General features: G+C 39.9%; 1 pseudogene; it reads right to left on the bottom strand.

Annotated features, from left to right (window-relative positions):
• The window catches only part of LOC102868549, a 113,572-nt pseudogene that overhangs the window by 74,461 nt on the left and 15,081 nt on the right, over positions 1 to 24,030 (bottom strand).

The raw sequence follows: 24,030 nt of genomic DNA, 5'->3' as shown, positions 1-24,030 counted from the left end.
GATGGCACATAACAACAACAACAACAACACACATAACAACAACATTATGATGTTGCTGATTGGCCCCGTGGTGAGGATGGTTTTCTCCTTGATGTTGAGGTGCAATCCATATTGAAGTCTGTAGTCTTTCATCTTCTGCAGCAGTTTTAAGTCCCGCTCACTTTCAGCAAGCAAGGTTGTGTAATCTGTATAATGCAAACTGTTGATTAATCTTCTTCAGATCCTGATGCCACATTTTCCTTAGATTTCAAATTCTTGAATGATTTGCTCAACATACAGATTGTATAGGTATGGAAAATGAATACAACCCTGACGCACATCATTTAAAATTTTAAACCAGGCAGATACACAATAGAACCATGAATGTATGTGTTCCTTTTTTTCTTTTAGCAATACATAAAGGAAATTATCGTATAATCTTCTTTTTATTGGCTGCAAGGTGGATGAGTGGATGTGTCTGTTGGAGAGAATGGAAGCCCAGCAGTGATGAGGATTGAATGATGAGCATCTTAAATTATTGTTCTGTTACATGTACATAAAGATTGAGGCTTGACCTGTCCTAAGTGTGTTCATATCTTTTGACACCCTCTACATATATTTATTTAACTATTCTAGGAATCACTGAATTCCTTTGACGTCTAAGACTCTGTGCCTATTGAAAGCCAAAGCTTATGTTCTTTCAGATGACAGCCTTTTCCAGCTTCGGTCAGGAGCTCCAAAAGTCATTCACCCATTAGAATGAGAACTTTGATCCACTTCTGCCTGGCTCATTCATGGCTGTTGAAAGAGATCCAGAATGAATTCAAATTTGTAAAATACGGATATACCATTCTTACCAGAGAAACATGTTTCTGCCATCTGCCACCAAATAACCCAGTTTTGGAGTTAGGCCAGAGTGGAAAAAGTAGAAATTTTATTGACATGTGTGCAAATGAGCTTACCAATCTGCCGCTCCCTTGTCAGAGGCTGAAGGTTTATATAAAGGAGAACATGGGCAATGAAAGAATTCCCTCAGAATCTCCTCTTGTCCAGATGTCCAGGCCTGTTGAGAATTCTGGGCCCAGCTTTGTCAAAGATCTGAGATCGCTAGTAGTTCTCAATGTTTTTATGACCAAAAAGGGAGCAATTCTCAAGTCAGGATTGCCAAATAGGACATGGAAAATTTCTAACCAATGAGTACTTTAAATTAACTGAACAACTGAGTAAACAGCCTTGAAATGTAAGGAAGTCAGTCAATTATTTCTGGGAGCCCTGGTGGCTTAGTGGGAAGGACTTGACTTTCCCTGCCAACCCAAAGAAAGATGGGCCAGTCTCCTCTTGTGCGATTTACTGCCTCTGGAAACCCACTGGGGGTCAGCTTTGAGTCAGTTCTAACTCAATGATACCTAACAACAACATGAAGAAGATTAAGAAGAGAGGCCAACAAGCACATGGAGAAATGTTCCAAATTCCTAGCTCTAAGAGAGATGCAAATCAAAACAACTATGAGATATCATCTCACCCCAGTCAGAATAGCAAAATTCAACAGAGCAGCAAGCAACAAATGCTGGTGAGGTTGTGGAGAAACTGGAACCCTTATTCACTCTTGGTGGGAGTGTAAAATGGTGCAACCACTGTGGAAGGTGGTATGGTGCTTTCTCAAAAAGTTGCAAATAGAGATACCATTCAACCCAGCAATTCCACTACTGGGAATATATCCCAAAGAGACCATAACTGACATCCAAGAAGATGTATGCACACCCATGTTTATCACGGCTTTGTTCACAATAGCAAGGAGTTGGAAACAACCCAGGTGCCCATCAACAAATGAATGGATAGAGAAGCTGTGGTATATTCACACAATGGAATACTACGCTGCATTGAAAAACAAGGAACTCATGCAATATTATTCAAAATGGGTGAGCCTGGAGGACATTATGCTGAGTGAAATATCTCAGTCGCAAAAGGACAAATATTGCATGGTGCCACTGCTGTAAAATGGGACTGATATAAAGGTTGGGGTAAGATGAGCAAAACTGGATAAATTGTGTATACTGCACTGAAACAGATGAGGGAGAGAATAATTTAAAAGCTATGTATGATAGGGTATTATGGTTATCACAAGAGTCCACAATTAAGGTTGCATAGTGGAATGTACTTGGGGTGGTGGGAGGGGTGCGGGGGGGATTGTGTACTAGGGAGGGAGTGTTTCTTTTACTTTTCAAAGAGAGGAGCGAACGGAGTGGGGGGAGGGCTGGGCGGGAAGAAAAGTGCAGCAATGAATGAATGGAAATCCAAAATCTCTGTAAATGTTCATTAAAATTAGTTAAAAAAATCTATCAATTTGGGTCATCAACTTTGACATGCCCTAAACTAATATAAGCTACTGAAAAGAAACTGAGTGGATAGTAAAAAAAAAAAAAGAAGAAGAAGAAGAGAGAAAGAAAAATAACTTTCTTCCTTTTTGACAGTTCTAAGTAGCATTAGTTTTACTTCTAATGGAGGGTATTGTGAGAAATTAGTATTTATTAAGTGAGGAATTTCTGCTGCTGCTGTTGTTGTTATGTGCCATCAAGTTGACCATGACCCATAATGACTCTATGCACAATAGCTTTGAACCTGGTTCAATCCTGAACCAGACTCACTCTCTCTAACACACCTCCCTCATTACCCCAGTTACTTTTTCAATCTGTCTCTTCAATGGTCTTCCTCTCCTGCTCTGTCCCTCCACCCTGCCAAGCATGATGGCCTTCCCAGGGCTGGTCCCTCCTGGCAACATGCCCAAATTATGTGAGATGGACCCTCAAGATCCTTGCCTCCAAGAAACAGCTTGCTTTACCCTCTCCAGGACAGATCTGTTAGTTCTTTAGGCAGTCCATGGTATGTTTAATAATCTTCTCTAGCACCACAACTTAAAGGAATCAATTCTTCCTCATTCCTCTTTGGTCATTGTCCAACTCTCTGATGCCTAATAGGTAGTTGTGAAGACCATGGTCTGGATCAGGAAGATCTTCGTCTCTATATTGACATCTTTGCTATTTAGTGTTCTGGAGACGTCCCTGACAGCAGATTTTCCTAATGCAATTTGTCTTTTTCTTTACTCCTGGTGCCAAGAGTGTTGATTATAGAACTGAGCAAGCTGAATTGTTAACAATCTCCATCTCTTCTCTATCTGTCCTAATGCTGCCAATTGGCCCAGTGGTGAAAATCTTCATTGTTTTATCTTTATAGAGTTTCAATCCACATTGCAGACCACAATCCTTGACATTCTGCAGCCAATGCTTCAGGCCCTCTTCACTTTCAAGAAGCAAGGTTGTATCATGTGCATAACACAGGTTGTTGATGAGTCATCCTCCAACTCTAATTCCACATTCCTTCATGAAGTCTAGTCTCTCAAATGATCTGTTTTGCATATAGATTGAAAAAGTGTGGACACAGGATGCATCCCTGACACACTCCTTTTCTGATTTTGAACCATGCTCATTTCCAGCTAGTCTTTTATTCCATCTATTGACTACAAACAAGAACCTTTCTTACTTAAAGCTACATAAAATGCTGCATTAAACTGTTATTGTTGTTGTTGTTGGGTACAATCAAATGGGACTCATAGCCGACCCTCCAGCAAGTTTTCAGAGAGAGACAGTTTAATTACAGGTGAGGAGATTGCCCATCTTTCTCCTGAAGAGCAGCTGGTGGTTTTAACCATGTGCCTTTGGGATTGCAGCATAGCTTCTTACCACTAAGCCACCAGAGCTTCCTTAAATACTATAGGATATTTATTTAAAGAAAAGAAGCCAGTGACCTACTACTACATAAGTATTGAAAAGCTTAAGATTTTCATTACTTTATCATCAGGTATACTGTGATGATAAATGGAATGGAAAAATTATGGGTCAGTGTCCTACTAGAAACGTAATCTCTCTCTGTGAAAACAAGAATAGTGTGTATGCTGCATAACAACCAAACTCTTGATAGAATTGAAATTTTTTTTATGTACAGAAAGGATGGGGTTTTTACTCATTCATTGATAACACATTTTTCCTCACTCCCAACCCCAAATTCTTCCCCTTTGCAATACACGTCTTGCTCCAGATTGTTGTCATACATGTTTAATCCTCCATTCTCTTAAAATAGTTCTCCCCCTCTCCCATTCCAGTGTAGTGTCATCATCTACTTTTATAACAATGGTTTTATGCAATATTTGTCCTTTTGTGACTGAGATACTGCACTCAACATAATGTCTTCTAGATTCTTATATGTCGTGTAGTATTTTACAAGCTCATTATTTGTCAGTGCTTTGTAATAAGTGTGTATGTGCCACAGTTTTCCTACCACTAGTTTGTTGGTGAGGACGCTTGAGTTGCTTCCATCTCTTTGCTTTTGTGAATAACACAGCAATAGACATGAGTGTGCATACATTTATTTGCATCATGACTCTGATTTCTTTAGGGTATATATTCCCATTAGTGGGGTAGCTGTGTCAAGTGATATTTCTATTTCCAATTTTTTTAGAAAGTGCTAGACTGCCTTCTGTAATTGTTGTACCTTTTTATATTCCCACCAGCAGTGAATGAGAATTCCAGTCACTGCAGATGATACAATCCTGCTTGCTGAAACAGGAGGACCTGAAGCACTTGATGCAGAAGGTCAAGGACTGTAGTCTTCAATTTGGATTGAAGTTCAAGATCAAGAAGACAAAGATTCCCACCACTGGGCCAATAGGCAGCATCATGATAGGTGGAGAAGAGATTGAGGTTGTTAACAATTACAGTTTGCTCAGATCCACAATCAACACTCTTGGCACCAACAGTCAGGAAAACAAAAGACTAATAGCACTAGGAAAGTCTGCTGTCAGGGACCTCTCCAGAGTACTGAGAAGCAATGATGTCAGTCTGGAGACTAAGGTATATCTGATCCAGACCAGTCTTCACAATTGCTTGCTATGTATCAGAGAGCTGGTCAGTGACTAAGGATGACAGAAGAAGAATCGATGCCTCTGAGTTGTGGTGCTGAAGAGGAGTCTTGAACATACCATGGACCTCCAATAAAACAAATCTGTCTTAGGGTGAAACCAAGTTTCTCCTTTGAGGCTAAGATTTTTGAAGCTCCATCTCACGTAATTTTGGGCACATGGACAGGAGGGACCAGTCCTTGGAGAAGGACAGCATGTTTGGAAGAGTGGAGGAGAAGAAGACCCTGAAATAAATGGATTGACATAGAATCTGGAGAAATGGAAATAGGTGTTTTGGAGTCAGTGAGACTGGCTCAGGACTGGGCAGGCTTCAGAGCTGTAATACATAGGGTCAGTGTGAGTCACAGATGACTCGATGACACATAACAACAACATCAGGTTTTCTTTTCACCCTAATTTGCCTTCTTTCCTGAAGCTTAATGTCTGTCTTTGTTTCTGGGGTGGCACAAGATCAGGGAGAGTTGGAAATACTGCTGCTCTGCTCAAAGATAGTTGCTGGCCTTGCTGCTTTGAATAGTTATTATTCACCACAGTCCAGACAGTTATTCAATCTCCTGCATCGGGCTCCTGTAAGAGATCACTATGCTTCTTGCAGATATCCTATTCCAGGTCTTTGGCCCATAATTTTTCCATTCCAGTACACCTACATTTCACAAATTCTAATCTGCTTTGCTTTTGCTGAATTGGCCATGAGTAAATAAATTCAATCTGATTTGAAATCCTGCTTTGACAGACTCACAACAGTCTCCTTCCCTTCAAGGATAAAGCATTATTCTGGGAGTCTAGACATATATGCCTTTGCTGTCTTTCTTTATTATAGTATCTTTTTTTAATAAAAAAAAGTATTTGAAAAATAAATAAAATAAAATGTATTTGAAAGTACAAGTTACTAATAATAGTCAACATGTTCTTACTATAATATTTTATATTAACCAAAAGGAAGTTCTAGTGGCCTAGTGAGAAGAAGCTGAACTACAATCCCAAAGGCAGGAGGTTTGCATTCCGTAGCTGCTCTGTGGGAGAAGGATGGGCAATCTACTCTTGTGCAGTGCACTCTCTGAGAACCTTCTGGAGGGTCAGCTGTAGGTTGGTTCTGATTCGATGACACACTACAACAGCAATATTAACCAAAAGTCTATGAATCTTTTACTCACAAAAGGGGAAAAAAACACTAATTCTGAGAAGAATGGCAATTCCAGATATGATTGTGTTAGGTGAAACCTATACTTAGACCAGGAGGTAGTCGTCAGAACAGAGCAAGGAAACACAGCATGGTTCAAAATTATGAGGTGTGTGTGCCAGGGATGCATCCTATCTCCCTTCCTCTTCAATCTATATACAGAACAAATCATCTGGGAGGGCTGGGTTCTATGAGGAGGAATGTGACATCAGGATTGGAGGAAGACTAATCAACAACCTGGGTTATACAGATGACACAACCTTACTTGCTGAAACTGAGTAGGACCTGAGGCATTTGCTGCAGAAGATCAAGAATTGTAGCTTTCAATACGGATTGAAGCTCAACATTGAGAAAACAAAGATTCTATCCACTCGGCTGATTAGCAGCATCATAATAGATGGTGACGAGATTGAGACTGTTAACAACTTCAAAGTGCTTGGCTCCGGTCAACACTCTTGGTACCAGCAGCCAGAAAATCAAAAGACTAATTGGGTTAGGAAAGTCTGCTGTCAGGGATCTCTCCAGAGAACTAAAGAGCAATGACATCAGTCTGGAGCCTAAGGCTGTACTGGTCCAGGCTATGGTCTTCACAATTATTTGCTATGTTTCAGAGAGCTATACAATGACTAAGGGTGATAGGAGAAGAATCTATGTCTTTGTGTTGTGGTGCTAAAAAGAGTATTGAAAATACCTTGGGCTGCCAAGAGAACACAACACGTCTGTCCTAGAGAGGGAGAAACCAAGCTGCAACTTGGAAGCAAGGATTTTGAAGCTCTGTCTGCATACATACTTTGGGCACGTTGCAAGGAGGGACCAGTCATTAGAGAGGGACATCATGCTTGGAAGGGTGGAGGGACAGACAGCTCAAAAGAGGAAGACCATTGGTGAAATAGATTGACTCAGTGACTTGGGCAATGGAGGTAGGTGTGTCAGAGATGATCATATTGGCTCAGAATAGAGCAGCGTTCAAAGCTGTTGTACATAAGGTCTCTGTGAGTCAGAGTCAACTTGTCGGCACACAACAACAGCGATACCTTTCTAAAGGACAAATCTTCCCTGTCTTGTTTCCATCCAGCACATTCTTGATTTTCTTTGACATTTCCTGCAAAAGAAAATATGAAAGCCAAGGCACCACAAGCTATCCATTGTGAACACCTCTCATTCTTTAGAAACTCAAATTTGAGCTAGTTCTTAAAATTCTCTGTTGTATAAAACCCAGTGCTTACATCTTCTGAGATGCAAGCTTTTTCTTAAACTTTGTTCAAACTTTTTGGATTTGGGTAACAGTTTTACTAAGCTATAAATGATATACCATATCCTAAGTTTTTTTAAAAGTTACTGTCTTTAACTCATTAGAAAGGAAGCCATTCCCTTCCTCAAAAGACAAGCCTTCTTCATAACTGTTTTTCACAATTGTTGCATAATTCTGTTAGGAGCTGGAATATCATATCAACAATGTTTATGGACCACATACTATGACACTAAGGGAGCTCTCATGTCTTAGTGGTAAAGAATTGCACTTCCAACACAAAGATACATGATTCTAATCCACCAGTTGTTGCACAGGCAAATGATGGTCAGCCTCCTCACATGAATTTTACTGCCTCTATAAACCCACTGAGGGTCAGCTACTAGTCAGTTTCAGTTTGATGGTACACAACAGAAATATGTTTATGGAAACCTACAGTGACTGGGGTGATGTGGGTAGGTGTGTCAGAGACAGTGAGGTTGGTTTAAGATATAGCTGGGTTCAGAGCTGTTGTACATAGTGTCGCTATGAGTTACAGGCAACTTGGACTTGATGGCACTTAACAATAACAACAACATAGCTCCCATGATACCTCAGACCTTCTGCTTTCTGGGTCACAGAGGGCTGTGTGCGCGCGCGCGCGTATGTGTGTGTGTGTGTGTGTGTGTGTGTGTGTGTGTGTGTGAAGGAAGCTGAGAACCAAGAAATTCTGAATATGTATGTGTGTATATATACACACACACATATATATGTTGTTGTTATGTAACATCGAGTTGCCTGTGACTCATAGTGACCCTTTGTACAACAACTCTAAACCCAGCTCTGTCCTGTGCTAATCTCATTGTCTCTGACACATGTACCCAAATTACCCCAGTCACTGAATCAATCCATCTCATTGACGGGCTTCCTCTCCTGCGCTGTTCCTCCACCCTCCCAAGCATGACGTCCTTCTTGCTCATGAGGAAATTGCTCATCTTTCTCCCACAGAGCTGCTGGTGAATTCAAACCTTGTGCCTTTGGGTTGACAGCACAATTTCTTACCGCTTAGTCACCAGAGCTCCATTCTAACAAAGTTTATAAAGAATAAAAGCAAACCCTGACTTCCATGAGCTACCCTGATAACACTGGATGCTGGGACTTAATGTTTATAAGCTGGCCTAGTGCTCAATAGCTGGGTCTCGATGCTTTTTCTTTCTTTTTAAATAATTATTCTTTTTCTTGTGTGTACTATCAAAGCAGATCTGACTGGTACAGGAGGAGATTGACCCTCCTTCCCTAGCAGAGCATCCGGTGGATTAGAACCATGTACCTCTAGGATTGCAGTGCAGCTACTTACCTCTAGGCCACCAGAGCTCCCTTCGGTGCTCTTTCTTAATGTTCTCTTGTTGTTCTTATTGTTATGTGTCATCGAGTCACTCACAAATATGAACTCTGTCCAACCCTGAGCCAGTCCCAACTGTCTCCAACACACCTAGCACCATTACCCCAGTTACTGTGTCAGTCTATCTCCTCCAGGGTCTTCCTTTCCTGCACTGAACCCCTCACCCTTCCAAGCATGATGTCCTTTTCCAAGGACCTGTCCCTCCTGGCAACATGTTCAAATTATGTAAGAAGGAGCCTCAAAATCCTTGGCCCCAAGGAGCGACCTGGCTTTGCCCTCTCCAGGACAAACCTGTTTGTTCTCTTGACTGTCCATGGAATGTTCAAAATTCTTCTCAAGCACCACAACTCAAAGGCATCGATCATTTTTCTGTCGTCCTTAGTCATTGTCCAGCTCTCTGATGGATAGCAAGTAATTGCAAAGACCATGTCATGAATCTGGTGCACCTTAGTCTCCAGCCTGACATTGTTCTCTTGTAGAACTTGAACTATTTCATAGAACATCAACATCAGACAAGGCCACTCTTATCAGAAATTAAGACAAAAACAAGACTACCCCATAATCGTGTCTAAATACAGATGTAACAGGAACATTGCCCAAGCCATAAAACATCAATCATCCCCCTAGTCTGGTAAATATGAGTGACTGATGTTATTTTTACCAATTACAGCTCTAGTCTGTCCCTCCAATTAATGAAGGTTTTTGAGATGCCCAACTATAGAATTACCTCTGCTTTCTGACAGCAACTAATTCACAGCCAACTCCTTTCTCTCTAAGGCCACCTAACCAGAGCTTACATCCTCTTATAACTCCTACCGTTCTCTCACTGAGGCACTCTGTGATTCTCCACTATATGCATTATACTTGCTGCAATGAGAAAGACATCAAATTTTTTCAACTGCAGGAGGCTCAACTACTGGAGAGTGTTTAATTATAACAGTAAAAATTTGTATTCAACTAAATAGAACCATTATTCTAACAAACTTTTTCCATAGTAGTTATGGTTTTGTTGGAGTTTTAAAATTTTTATTTCATACTGGTTTGCTTACAAAGTTTTGGGGTTTTTTTAGTAATTATATTTTGTAGTATATCAACCTGAAGACAACTGAAAACTATTTATACCACCCAAGAACATTCAAATTCTTTAGGTGATTTAAAATCATGGAGGTAGGTAATGGAGAATGATTGATGGTCTAGGTTATATCAAAGTAATAGAAACTATTCAAACATTTACGCACACATAGAAGGGAGCTCTGGGTAGAGAGTAAGACCCTTCACCTGATGGATTGACATAATGACTGGCACAAAGGCTTTAAGCATACATAAAATGGTGAAGCTGGCAAGAAGCTGCACTGCAGTCCCAGAAGTATACGTTTCGAACCCACCAGGTGCTCTGCTGGAGAAGGAGGGACAATCTCCTCCTGTACCAGTCAGATGCGATTTGACCGTACACACACACACAAATAACAAAGTTTTTTAAAAAAAAATTTAAAAAGATGGTGAAGAAGGCAAGGGTTTGTTCTGCTAGATACAGGGTCTGTTTGAGCCAGTTTGACAACACCTAACAGCAATAAAAGAGAGGCCCGTATTAATAAATATCTTCATTTTCTACCACTTTAAGAAGTTTGTGCTTGTACAAGGTTTATTGTGTGTGCTCATGAGCTTTGCTAATCTTCTAAAATGCTCCTGTAAGACAGGAGTTTCTTGTTTATCCATCTGCTTGGCTTCTTGTGCAATAGAAGTTACTTTGTTAAAAGTTAACTTTACCGAGTGTTGAAACCCTTATAGGAGCTAATAACAGAGAAATAACATCTATAAATCACTCCTTGGTTTTTCTAGGGGGAAAAATCCATTTATATCTTAAAGCAGAAAGGCTCAGGTTGTGAAGTTTTGGGTTGTTTGTTTTGTCTTCAGGTTCCTTTACCTTTGTGTTTATCATATTGGCAATTGAAATGAATAAAAAAGGTTAAAAACTTTTTATTGATTCACTTGAAAATAGCCATGATAACCTCAGTTATAAGCACAACGAAGTTCAGATCTTAAAAAGGGATTTTTATTTGACTTGGCTTAAAGATATTAAATGTAAAAAAAATAATAAAATTGGTTATAATTTTTGTCAAGTTTATTCTATCTTGATGGGTTTATTTCCTTGGTTTATTGCCTTTGCATGTAATTCAAGGAGGGGCTCCAGTGGCCTCGTCCATAATCAAATAGGCTAGTTTTCACTTTCTATGTACTTTTCTTGGATAGTACAAATAACTTCATTTTACTAGAATAATTTTCTGTGCTTGGTATCCAGTTTATTTAGTCCTTGACTAAGGGAGAAAAAGCAACAAAGTGTCCTTGCTTGTGTAAACTAATGTTCTTTGCAATCATGTTACTTTCCATGTTTATTTTGAAATGTTTTATTAACTTTACTTAGATACTAAAAACCCCACATTGTTGAGTTGGAAGTAACTCATAGCTAACCCTCCAGCTGGTTTTCACATGCTACAATTCACCCAGGAAGAGATTGCCCATCTTTTTCATCTGAGCTGCTGGCGATTCAAATGTAGAGAGATTTTACCTTTGGGTTAGCAGCACATTATTTAGATAGTGGTGTTCTTAGGTGCCCTTAAGTCGTGTGCAACTCACAGAGACCCTATGAACAACAGATCTGACCCTTGCCCTGTCCTGCACCATCCTCACAATATCTGATATGCTGGAGCCCATTGTTAGAGTAACAGTGTCAACTCATCTTGTTGAGGATCTTCCTCTCTCTGACTCTCCACTTCCTGAGCAATGATGTCCTTTTCCAAGGACTGTCCCACCCCCAAAATGCCCACAGTATGTGAGACAAAATTGCACTATCTTTACTTCTAAGGAACACTCTGGTTGCATATCCTGCATGACAGTTTTGTTGGTTCCTTTGCCAGCTCATGGAATATTCAGCACTCTTCTCCAACACCACAACTCAAGGACATTGACTAAACACCATTATGATCCTATCTTAATCAATTGTCCAAATATCTTTTGACAGCTCTTGATTTCTGCCTTTCCCAGGCCTTTTACACATAAAACTGCCTTTGAGACTTCCTAGAAGAACCCTGGAAATCACAAAACTTTTTGATTTTTACCTTATAAGAAGAAAGAAGTTAGAAATATTTTGGTTTGCTTGAAATGCCACTTTAAATGATTTGTGTGGGAAAAGAGGTGAAACACAGAGATACTTAGCTTGCTCAGTTAAATTTATACAGGCAAAATGCAATTGATTAAATATCTCAGAAATTGTATGCTTTTTAAAAAGTCCTTAGTGGTTTTTTCCATGAATATATATTTGGGTTTAGGCTTCTTTTGAACTGAAAACTTTCAGACTGAGCCAGCAGATTGGCTCAATATTCAAAGTATTCTTTTTAGTCCAGCAGCAGTAGTAGACAACTTCATAAAAGACAACTGCTGGTGGTATGATGACACCTTGGCAATACTTCAAATTTCCAAGGACTCAGTGGAATCACGTGACGGTGGTGGACCGCATCCTAAAACTGGTGAGAAGTAGATCTGCATCGCGCAGGATTTGGCTATCACAGTACAGGAAAGGGCTTCTTAGCCATCTGACTATAGGACTGTAACTGTGGACCCCAGGTGCTATGCTCTAAAATTTACCTTCCCAGTTGTGCCAAATTCATACTTCCAGGGACTTCATCGAGCATGACTATGAAACGAAGGCAATCTTCCTGGGAGACGTGGTGTTCTCTTTATCAAGAAAAATTGGATAAATTATGTTTACTCCTTTGAAGCTGATGAGGGAGAGAATAGTTTAAAATTAATATGTTTTAGGGCATTATGATTATCATAAGAGTCCGGAATGAGGGTTGCAGAGTGGAGTGTACTTGGGGTGGGAGTGGGGATATGCGGGGCGGGTGGAGAGATTGTGTACCAATGAAGGAGTTTTTCTTTTGCTTTTCAAGGAGAGGAGCGAACTGGGGGTGGGGGTGAGTGGGTGGGGAGAAAAGTGCAACAATGAATGAAAGGAATTCCAAAATCTCTGTAGATGTTCATTGAAATTAATAATAATAACAATTTAAAAAATAAATAAAATAATTTAGCTGGAGTACCTGCTCCCTTGTCAAACTGTTGTTAGATTTGCATGACAGTCTAAGCAGGCTATCCAGTCTCTCTCTCTTTTTTTTTTTTCATTCTTTCACTTGAGTCCCAATTTCCATTATTGTTTAACAGCTCTCAGTAGTCTCTGGCTCCTTGCCAGTTTTTCTCATGGCTCTTTACATTAATACATTCCTTGCGTGCATAATCCAGCTTTCATGTCTGCTTTTCAGAGGACCAAGAATAACAATAAACACATTAAACAACTATCCATCCATGTCTATTTACATCAAATCATGAGCTCATAGTGTTTCCTCCAATTCTAATCTAATACCATAGTGTTCATTCTAGACTTCTTCGGTTTTGGCCTTCTTTGATAATGGAGAGTATCCCAGTGGTAAGAAGCTGTACTTCAATCCCAAAGGCATGTGGTTCAAATCCACCAGCTGCTCTGCAGGAACAGGATGAGCTACCTTGTGTGATTTAGTGTCTCCGAATACCAATCGGTTTTGACTCCATGGTACAAAACAACAAGAATAATACACAAAAGAAGTGCCATTTGGATCTTCTCCGCATGGTCACATGGTATCCCTCTCAGACCACGCAATAAAGACTTGTTTCAGACTCCTCTCTCTAGTGCCCTCCTCTAGGTTCTGGCCTGAAAATAATAACGGTAGTAGCCACCAGAACGTCAGGCCTAGGTTTCTCCCTAGAAAAATTCCAGCATCTCTCAAAAGCTCTCCAAGAACCACCAGACAACATTGCTGCTCAGCTCACTGCAGTCCAAGACCAAATTGACTCCCTACAGGCAGTTGTATCACAAACGGGTGAGAGGACTCAATCTATTAACTATGGAATAAGGGAGTCTCTGCCTGTTTCTAGGAGAAGACTGTTGTTTCTACACCAATAAGTCAGGTGTAGTTAAAGAATGAATAATAATAATAATAATAATAATAATAATAATAATAATAATAAAGACAAAGCTCATGCCCTAAATAGACAATCAGGGACTGAATGGCAACTAGGAATTCCCTTTCTAGTCATCCTCCTTTTTTTAAACTCTTGCTCCCTGTTTTATAAATAAATCTTTCAGAAAGTTTTAGTAGAACGCCTCAAGTCCATCTCCCTGAGCCACTGCCCACAAACACCTGAAAAGGATGCTCCTCCTTCAGACGTTTGCAGAAAACCAATACCAGCTCCTCCTACATTGCCCCGCCCCCAAAGCAGGAAGTCGCTAGATCTAACTCCGCCCCTAATCACTATATTCCTTTAAGGTCTGTAATGGAAAAAGAATCACAGTTGCCCCCAGGTCTGATCACTTCTTGAAGGAACCTTATTATGTCCGTCTACTGATAAGGCGACCAGGCCAACCAGATCCCGATAAAGCTCTGCGTCGCTCACAATAGCCCACACCCAGGTTAATTAACAGGACCCCCCCCCCCAATTCCATCCTCCCCAGTCCTCCCTAAAACAAGGAACTGTCCTTGTCTGTCCTTATGACATTTTTACCTTCTTCCTGCAGTCACTTGGAGTCTCTCTCAGTCCATGCAATAAAGCCTGTTCATTTCCTGGAGGGGAGAAGAAGAATACATAAAAGGTAATTTCAGAATTTTAAATTGCTCAATAGCATAAAGGAAACCCACCAACCAGACTCCACGATTTGTTTATAGTTTCTTTTCTCTTTAACCACGGTTTATATAAATAAAAATATTGTGTTCAAAAGTAACTTGGTGCAAGTAAGAGATACCATTTGACCCAACTGCTACTGGGAGACCATAACTGCCACCCAAGCAGATATATGCACACCCATGTTTATTGCGGCTTTGTTCACAATAGCAAGGAGTTAGAAACAACCTAAGTGTCCATCAACAAATGAATGGATAGAGAAGCTGTGATTTGTTCACACAGTGGAATACTATGCAACATTGAAAAACAAGGAACTCATGCAATATTATTCAAAATGGGTGACCCTGGAGGACATTATGCTGAGTGAAATATCTCAGTCACAAAAGGACAAATACTGCGTAGTGCCACTGTTGTAAAACAGGACTGACATCGGGGTTGGGGGGAGACTGAGAAAGATAGACTAAATAATATATACTGCATTGAAACAGATGCAGGAAAAAACTGTTCAAAAGGGATATGTGATTAGGTATTTTTGTCCTGACAGGAGTCCAAAGTGAAGGCTGCATAGTGGAATGGACCTGGGGGGAGGGATTGTATAACAATGAAAGAATTTTTCTTTTACTTTTCAAAGAGAAGAGTGTACTGGGGTGGGGGAGAGAGGGGTAGGCAGGGAGAAAAGTGAAACGACGAATGAATGAGTGGAAATCCAAAGTCTCTAAATTTTCATTAAAATTAGTAATAATAATAAAGTTACTTGGGTGCTGAGGAGATGGGGAAGATGAGTCAGCTGTGGTTTTGCATTTGAAGTTGTGAGGCCCAAAGAGGAAGCTACAGTTGGTCCTGCACGCCCAGAGCTGTCCCTGCAACAGTTTTTGTGCAGTGAATTCAGGAAAAAGAATTGGATATTTGCAGGTATGAACATCTTTGTGAGGAACTACCTCAGCACCTTGGTGAAAAATCTGGACATGCACAGTAAGTGTTGTGCTTCCCTTGAGAGAGATGCAGAGACAGAATATTTTGCCCAATAAGGAAAAGCTGAAGTTGCAACAGGAGTCTGCAGAAGATAGAAGCCATCAAACTGGCTGAGCTGAAGCTCTGGGAGGCACAGTGGCAGAGAGCCACAAAAGTGGTGGGGGACCTACACCCACTGATGGATGCCCTCCCTGCGCTGGCAGAGCTGAAAAAAAGTGGTGGTTCACAACAGCCTAGTGGGAGAGTGACCAAGAAGCCCAAGCCCACTAAGCTCCACTGGGATGAGTGTCATGCAGGCCCTGTTCTGGGCAATGCTGGCCAGCCCAGCCAATCAAGTCAGTCCCCTGCAGGCCATAGGGCAGCTGCTGGCCCTCCAGATGCAGCTAGAAGATGGCAGCAGCTGCCAATTCTGTCAGTCCACAGCCGCCCAGACACAGTGCTCTGAGAAGCCCTGTGAGGGCCTTGTACCCTGTAGACTTCAGTGGTCAGTGTTCTGTAGATAGGCCACTCCTCCCCGCTTTTTTCTCTTGTTGAGTCTTTAGGAAGAACAATGGTGTATGTGAGGGATGAGAAAATGCTTCAGGCCCATGAAAAAAAACCACCAAAACACAAAAGAACCAAACCACCAAACCCAATACAAGTTTCTTGTGCTAGTTCTAACTTTTATCTTTGAATTTTGTCTATCCTCTGAGGTCTGACCTAGCTCATGATTTCAGGTAAGGGCTAATTCCAAAGTCAATGAAATGCCAAAGCAGTCACAGTCCAACATGTAGATTCAGAAACCAGTTTATAATCCAGTCAGAATTCCAGCCAGTAGCAGGTCAATACATTGTGGCGCCCACAGTTTTATTGACACAGATAGATAACCATAGTGACTTCAGCTAAGAGAGCAACTCAGACTCACAATATGCTATGTGGGGTAATGGGGGTGAGTGTGTTGGAGATGATGAGGTTGGCCCAGGATAGAGCAGGGTTCAGAGCTATTGTACACAGGGTCGCTATGAGTCACAAGTGATTCCATGGCACTCAACAAAAACAACAACAACAGTTCAACCTGACATGGAAACCAAAACAGTTCAGACTATCTCAGATCAGAACCAAAAACCTGATGTAAGATGGCCCAGAGCCCAGAATATGCTGCCTCATTTCCAGTTTATAGTAAGATGAATTCCACATAGACCTGAGGGTAAATTTCAGAACACAACAGCTAGGGCCCATAGTCAATTATGTCCACTGTGATCAAATACCTGAGAAGTACTTTCTCAGAGCTGCCACAGTCTCCCCCTTGCAGATCTACTTCTCTCTATGTTTATTAGTTTATTCAACAAATATTTGTTGTAGCCCTTCTATGTTCCAGTGACTGTGGTCAGCACTGAGGGTTATCTGGATGTGAGAAGAAGATTCCTTCAAGGCTTATACCACCTCAGTGAGCCTAACTATATATTGAGTACAGCATCCTGTTGTACTCAGTCCTTACACACTTTAATCACCAGATAAACAATTTTTTTTCTCATTACATCACCCTCTGTGGAAACTTGATTACATAATAACATGTCTCATCACGCATGGCCCCATAACCTTGTGAGTTAGTACACTTCTATACTTGCTTATGACCATTAATTTAATAAATATTTCTGGCTGCAAGACCACTCAGATACACAAAAATGCTACCTTAAGGTAAGTCATAGGGCATAAATAAAATGTACATAAACACACATGAGGTAGATAAAATACACACAGAGTTCTAAATTCTACTGCAATGTGTTACATCCCATATTAAAATTATCTTCAATCTATGAGACCTTAACTAAGGAGCTGTTTATTATGACAGGAGGGTGTGGATAGTGGAAATGACTTCTGCACTATTGTTGGGAGGGTGATTCAGAGTTTAATGCACAGAAGAGCATTCCAAAAAGAAAAGCTGTCTGAGCCACAGCAAGTGAGCAGTAAAGGGTTCAATAAGATGCATCAAGGACACATAGCTGATGATTTAATAGGATTACTTATCCTTCATGCTTGTGTCACTGGAAGTAAATGTGATTCCTCCTCCCCAAACTTGAATCAAGTTTATCTTGACACTAAGAATATTTGAAAGCAAAAATATAATAAGAATTATGGTGAATTTTGTTGAATATTGATGAATTTTATTAGAAAATATTTTATGAGGCAAATCCCACAGATCTAGTTTCATTCATTGACTGCAAAGTTCTCAAATATATCAAAAAGTGAAGAGATGAAATCCACTGCCGTTGAGTTGATTCTGACCTAGAATGAGCCTACAAGACAGAGTAGGGTGCCTTATAGGGTGTCCAAGGATGCAAGCTGCCACTCCTTTCTCTCTTAGAGAGGCTTGTGGATTTGAACCACAACATTTCGATTAGCAGCCTAGCACTTTAGCTACTGCATTGTGAGGGCTTCCTCTCAAATACTGTTTGACATTGTAGGTGAGTAACTCAGAACTGACTCACAACTGATCCTCCAGAGCATTTTCAGAGGCTGTCAGTTGCATGGGAGATTGCCCATCTTTGTCCTGCAGAGAGGCTGGTGGATTCGAACCACCTGTCTTTGGGTTGACAGTGTGACTCTTTACTCATTTAGCCACTGGAGTTCCCTCTCAAATACACAATGAGAGAAAAATGTTTTCTGAAGTCAGAGTGACAGGATCAGAATGTTCTGATTTAAATAGAGGCTAAAATAGCAGGATGCCAAATATCCTACTGCTTTTATTCCTTTTTATGATTAATTTCTCCAAGGTCTTTGCACCCTTTTATGTCTTAGATTAACTTCTCTCTTACAGTATATTTACCCAAACTTCCTTTCTTTGGTACATGGAATTTTCCTAACCAGTATCACGTAGTCAATGCCAATGAGACAGACTCTCAAATGCCTACCTATGTTGGGGGATGACATGAATAGCCCTCGCTGAGTCGGGACACTGGAAAATGCCTGCCTTATTCAAGGATGGCAGGTGCTGCCTTGCTATAGCCAGTTGTTGCCATGCAGGAACACAGGCCAAGAATTATTAGAATAGTAATAATTTCAAGAGAATCATGAAATCTTGATTTTTATATGAAATTTTCAAATTGACAACTGTCTGAGGCTAGGAACTAGGTAGGAGGTTTTGTGTATATGCTAAGAAAATATGTTTATGTGTCTGATTCACTGGGTACCAGTTTGTGATCTTTGTCCTAAAAATTTTTCTTTTTCTTTAATATCGTACTTGAAAAAGTGGCTATATCATTCATTGATTTGAACTTTACCTTTGAGATATCAAGTTTTACTCCTCTTCTTATAAGATCATAAACAATACCAATAATTTCCTCTTCCATTCTTTTTTTTCTATGTTTTATTAATTTTCATAAACATTTACAGAGATTTTGGGTTTCCATTCATTCATTGTTGCACTATTCTCTCTACCCTCCTCCCAATTTGTTCTTGTCCAAATGCCACAGTGCTTGTCAAAGCCAGTTCTGATTAATCTTCTTTGTCAGTGTGTCCTTTGCCATTCCCTATCACTCCTCCCTGAGAGAGACTTCAACCTGAGTCATAAGGAAAAGGGGATGGCGTATTCTCTTAGCTACTTCCTGCTGAAAAGGGACGCTGTGGGTTTCAGGGTGAAGATCTTCTCTCACTACTCTAAAGGGCCCCTTTGGCAGTAGGAAACACATAGACTATTATGGAGATTGATTTTGGAATTTAGATGCACTCTTATTGATTGGGCTTGGCCGTACATCTTCATATCCTTGAAGATGTATCATGGGGGTGTTGCAACCTAGAAGACACAAATTTGACTAACAAGTTATAAGTACATGAGTCAAAACTTATGGAAAAGTAAAAGAAAAGATTCTTTCATTGTTTTACAAACCCTCCCCCAGGTCCCCTCCACCATGTAGCCCTCGCTCTAGTCTCCTGTGATGACAGAAATACCTGGTTATATATCTCTTTTAAACAGTTTTCTCCCTCCTCTGTTTCAGTGCAGTATACATTATTGAACCCATCTTACTCAGTCTCTCCCCAACCCCAAGGACAGTCCCATTCTACAACAGTGGCATCATGTAATATTTGTCCTTTTGTGACTGGGATATTTCACTCAGCATAATGTTCTCCAGAGTCAACCATTTTGAATAATATTGCATGAGTTCCTTGTTTTTTAATGCAGCATAGTATTCCATTGTGCGAATATGCCACAGCTTCTCTAGCCATTCGTTTGTTGATGGGCACTGAGGTTGTTTCCAACTCCTTGCTATTGTGAACAAAGCTGCAATAAACATGGGTGTGCATATATCTGCTTGGATGTCAGCTATGGTCTCTTCAGGGTATATTCCCAGTAGTGGAATTGCTGGGTCAAATGGTATCTCTATTTGCAACTTTTTGAGAAAGCGCCATACTGCTTTCCACAGGGGTTGCACCATTTTACACTTCCACCAACAGTGAATCAGGGTTCCAGTTTCTCCACAACCTCGCCAGCATTTGTTGCTTGCTGTTCTGTTAAATTTTGCTATTTTGACTGGGGTGAAATGATATCTCATAGTTGTTTTAATTTGCATCTCTCTTAGGGCTAGGGATTTTGAGCATTTCTTCATGTGTTTGTTAGCCATCTGAATGTCGTCTTCGGTGAAATGCCTGTTCATATCCTGTGCCCATTTTTCTATTGGATTATTTACCTTTATCTTGTTGTAGTGCTCAAGTATTTCATAAATTCTGGATATAAGTCCCTTATCTGATATGTTATTACCGAATACTTTTTCCCAGTCAGTGGCTTCCCTTTTTACCCTACTGGAGAAGTTTTTGGATGTGCATAGGGATTTGAGTCTTAGAAGGTCCCATTCATCTATGTTATCTTCTCCTGGTTGTAGCTTTTCCAGGATACTGGGAAGACTGTTTATGTTCCTCTTCCATTCTTGAAGGCTACCTAGCCACAACCTTTATATCATCATTAATTGTCTTATATCCTTGGAATGGCAATTCATTCCTCTATATCTTTGCAACCCTTTGCACATCTCTGCATCATTGGCCTGTGACATTGTTTGTTAATCTCATGACAGGTCTGCAGCCTGTATTGGGGAGAGGGAAGATGCAATCTGAACAGCATCAGAAAAGGATGAGGTTGTTTGGGGAAAGTTCATGATGTTATGAGAATATGTCTGCATTAACACAGCTTTTTAAAAAGAAGCATAAAAGATGAGAAAGATATTAAAATTGTACTGCTTTAGATCTCTCCAACTATGTAAAAAGTATAACTTTCCCCCCTCAAGTCACAGTAAAGAATTATAGCAAATCTCTGACAAGACTGTTCCTTTTATAACCTATTTCTAGAAGGTGGAGAGAAGCTATCCATTTTTTTAATTTTATGAAATAAAAATTCAGACATTAGGGTACATAACTTATATAATTAAAGTTATTGCACAATCTAAGATCTTACACTGGAAAAAATATTATTAATGTTGCTGTTGTTAGGTGCCACTGAGTCACGTAGACCCATCGTGACCCTATCTCTGAACAACAGATCTGAACCCTCTCCTTTCCTGTGCCATCCTCATAATCACTGACTTACTCAAGTGCATTACTGCAATCACAATGTCAATCTTTCTGATTGAAAGTGTTCCTCTCTTTTGCCAACCCTCTATCATTCCAAGAATGATGTCCCTTTGCAAGAAAGAGCCACTTCTAGCAACATGCCCAAAGTATGTAAGACAAAGCTTTGTTATTTTTGCCTCCAAAAAGCACTCTGTCTTCACCTTCTTCAAGACATATCTGTTTGTTCTTTTGGCAGTTCATGGGATATTTAGTACTCTTCTCCAACGTGATAGCTCAAGGCATCAATTCTTCTGGCATCCTTATTCATTTTCCAGCTCTCAGATGCCCAGGAAGTGAATGAAGACAGTGGCCTCAATTATGCACACCTTGGTTCTCAAACTGACGTTATTGCACATAAATAATTTGGAGAGATCCCTGACTGCATGCAGGCTTTCCCAGTACAATACATATAGTGATCTCCTGACTGCTGATACCAAGGGTGTTGACTGTGGACCAAAGTAAGTTTGAGTTATTGACAGTTTAAATATTTTCTCCATCTATCATGATGTTGCCTATAGGTCCTGTGAGAATTTTTATTTTCTTGATGTTGAGATGCAGTCCATATTGAAGTCCATAATTTTTTTCTGTCTTCTATAGTTTCAAGTCCTCTTTACTGTTTACTAAGCAAGGTTGTGTCATCTGCTTAACGTACTGATTAGTCATCCTCTGATTCTGATATCACATTCTTCTTCATAGAGTCTGGCTTCTTGAATAATTGCTCAGAGAAAGGATATAACCCTGATGCACATCTTTCTTAATTTTAAACCAGGTAGTGTTCCCTTGCTCTGTTTGCCTCTTAGTCTAGGCCTAGGTTTCACATGAGCACAATTAATTTTTTTGAGATTCCCCTTCTCAATGTTTGCCATATTTATTATGATCCACACAATCATATGCCTTTGCATAATCATTAAAGCACAAATAGACTTTCTACTGGTATTCTTTGCTTTTAGCCAGGATCTATCTGACATCATCAACGATTTCCCTGGTATCACTAAGAATGTAACAAATAAAATTTGTTAATCTTTCTTTTTTTTTTAAATTGCAGCATATCTGAAATTTATTTCCACTAAATTATTATAATCTATGACTATGTAATTAATTTTTTTACTACTTTGTACTTGATTATTCTTGCCCCCCTCCTTTGTAAGATTATCAAATGAATGTAGTATTATAGTTCTTGTTATTATTATGTGTTGTCAAATCCAAACAGACGCATAGCTGACCTACCAGCTGGTTTTAAGATGCTATAAATTGCACAGGAAGAGACTGCCCACTTTTCTAGAGGAGCAGCTGGTGGATTCAAATCACCTGCCTTTGGGTTGGCGGTGCAACTCTCCCCCACCTCCTTTTTTTAATTGAGATTTTAATGAAAGTTTATAGAGAACAGGGATTTCAATTCATTCATTATTACACATTTTTCCTCCCTGCTCACCCCTACCCCTTAGTCTGCTTTTCTCTTAAAAAAAAAAAATAAAAATCTATCATTGTTATACAATTCCCCCTCCCCTCCAGTCCACTTTTCCATGCAGCTCTTATTCTGGACTGTTGTTATGCAAATAATACCTAATCAGATATTCCTTTTAAACAGTTCTCATCTGTTTCCCTCATCTGTTTCAATGCAATGTACATTATTTATCCCCTCTTTTCTTAGTTTCCCCCGAACTCCAATGTCAGTTCTATTTTATAACAGTGGCACTATGCAGTATTTGTCCTTCTCTGACTGAGATATTTCACTCAGCATAATGTCCTCCAGAGTCACCCATTTTGTATAATATTTCATGAGTTCCTTGTTTTTCAATGTTGCATAGTATTTCATTGTGTGAATATATCGCAGCTTCTCTGTCCATTTATTGATGGGCATTTGGGTTGTTTTCATCTCTTTGTTATTGTGAACAACACAACAATAAACATGGGTGTGCATATATCTGCTTGTGTGGCAGTTCTCATTTCTTTGGGGTATATTCCCAGTAGTGGATTTGCTGGGTCAAATGGTATTTCTATTTACAACTTTTTGAGAAAGCACCATATCATCTTATACCATTTTATACTCCCACCAACAGTGAATAAGGGTCCCAGTTTCTCCACAACCTCACCAGCATTTGCTGCTTGCTGTTCTGCTAAATTTTGCTTTTCTTACTGGGGTGACATGATATCTCATAGTTGTTTTGATTTGCATCTCTCTCAGAGCTAGGGGTTTTGAACATTTCTTCATGTGCTTGTTCGCCATCTGAATGTCTTCTTTGGTGAAGTAACTGTCCATATTCTGTATCCATTTTTTTGGTTGGGCTGTTTACCTTTATCTTGTTGTGGTGAGCAGAGCAACTCTTTACTCATTAAGTCATCAGAGCTCCTTACCGTTCTTAGGGTATTCTAATACTTTCTGAGTAGGTATCATTCCAATTTTTAAATAAGGAATTTCTGTAATTATGGGCATTGTAACATAGATCTAAATATTATTTATTATTAGTAAATTTTTAGAAACTTAGTAAATAAGGAACCCTGGTGGTGTAGTAGTTAAAGTGCTTCAATGCTAACTTTGAATACAGAAGCCACGTCCTGGGAGAAAGATGTGGCAGCTTTGCTCCCATAAAGATTTACAGCCTTGAGGATCTACTTTGTGTCTAGGGTTGCTATGGGTCAGAATCTGCTAAATAGCAATGGATTTGGTTTTTAGTTTGTGTTAGCTACTGTAATATTAACGAGTTGAGGATACAATGGTTACTCTTTCTTGAAAAAAAATTATGAAAACCCCTGCCAACCATATGAAGATCTAAAATAATGGGATAATTCTCCTTTTATTCATTCATTGACTGCTTATGTGTCAGACATTGTGCTAGATTTTAAATAGGTGACAAAAAAGCCATATATGGTTTTTATTCTTAAGGATCTTATAGCCTATTGTGAGATGTTGTTATGTGCCGTGGAGTCACCTGCGACTCATAGCGACCCTATGTACAACAGCCCTAAACTCTGCTCTGTCCTGTGCCAATCGCACTGTCTCTGACACTCCCATC

The sequence above is a fragment of the Elephantulus edwardii genome, unplaced genomic scaffold (genome assembly GCF_000299155.1).
Source record: "Elephantulus edwardii isolate Elephantulus edwardi_28Jun2011 unplaced genomic scaffold, EleEdw1.0 scaffold00109, whole genome shotgun sequence".
NCBI lineage: Eukaryota > Metazoa > Chordata > Mammalia > Macroscelidea > Macroscelididae > Elephantulus > Elephantulus edwardii.
This window is presented reverse-complemented; position numbering and strand designations above follow the sequence as displayed.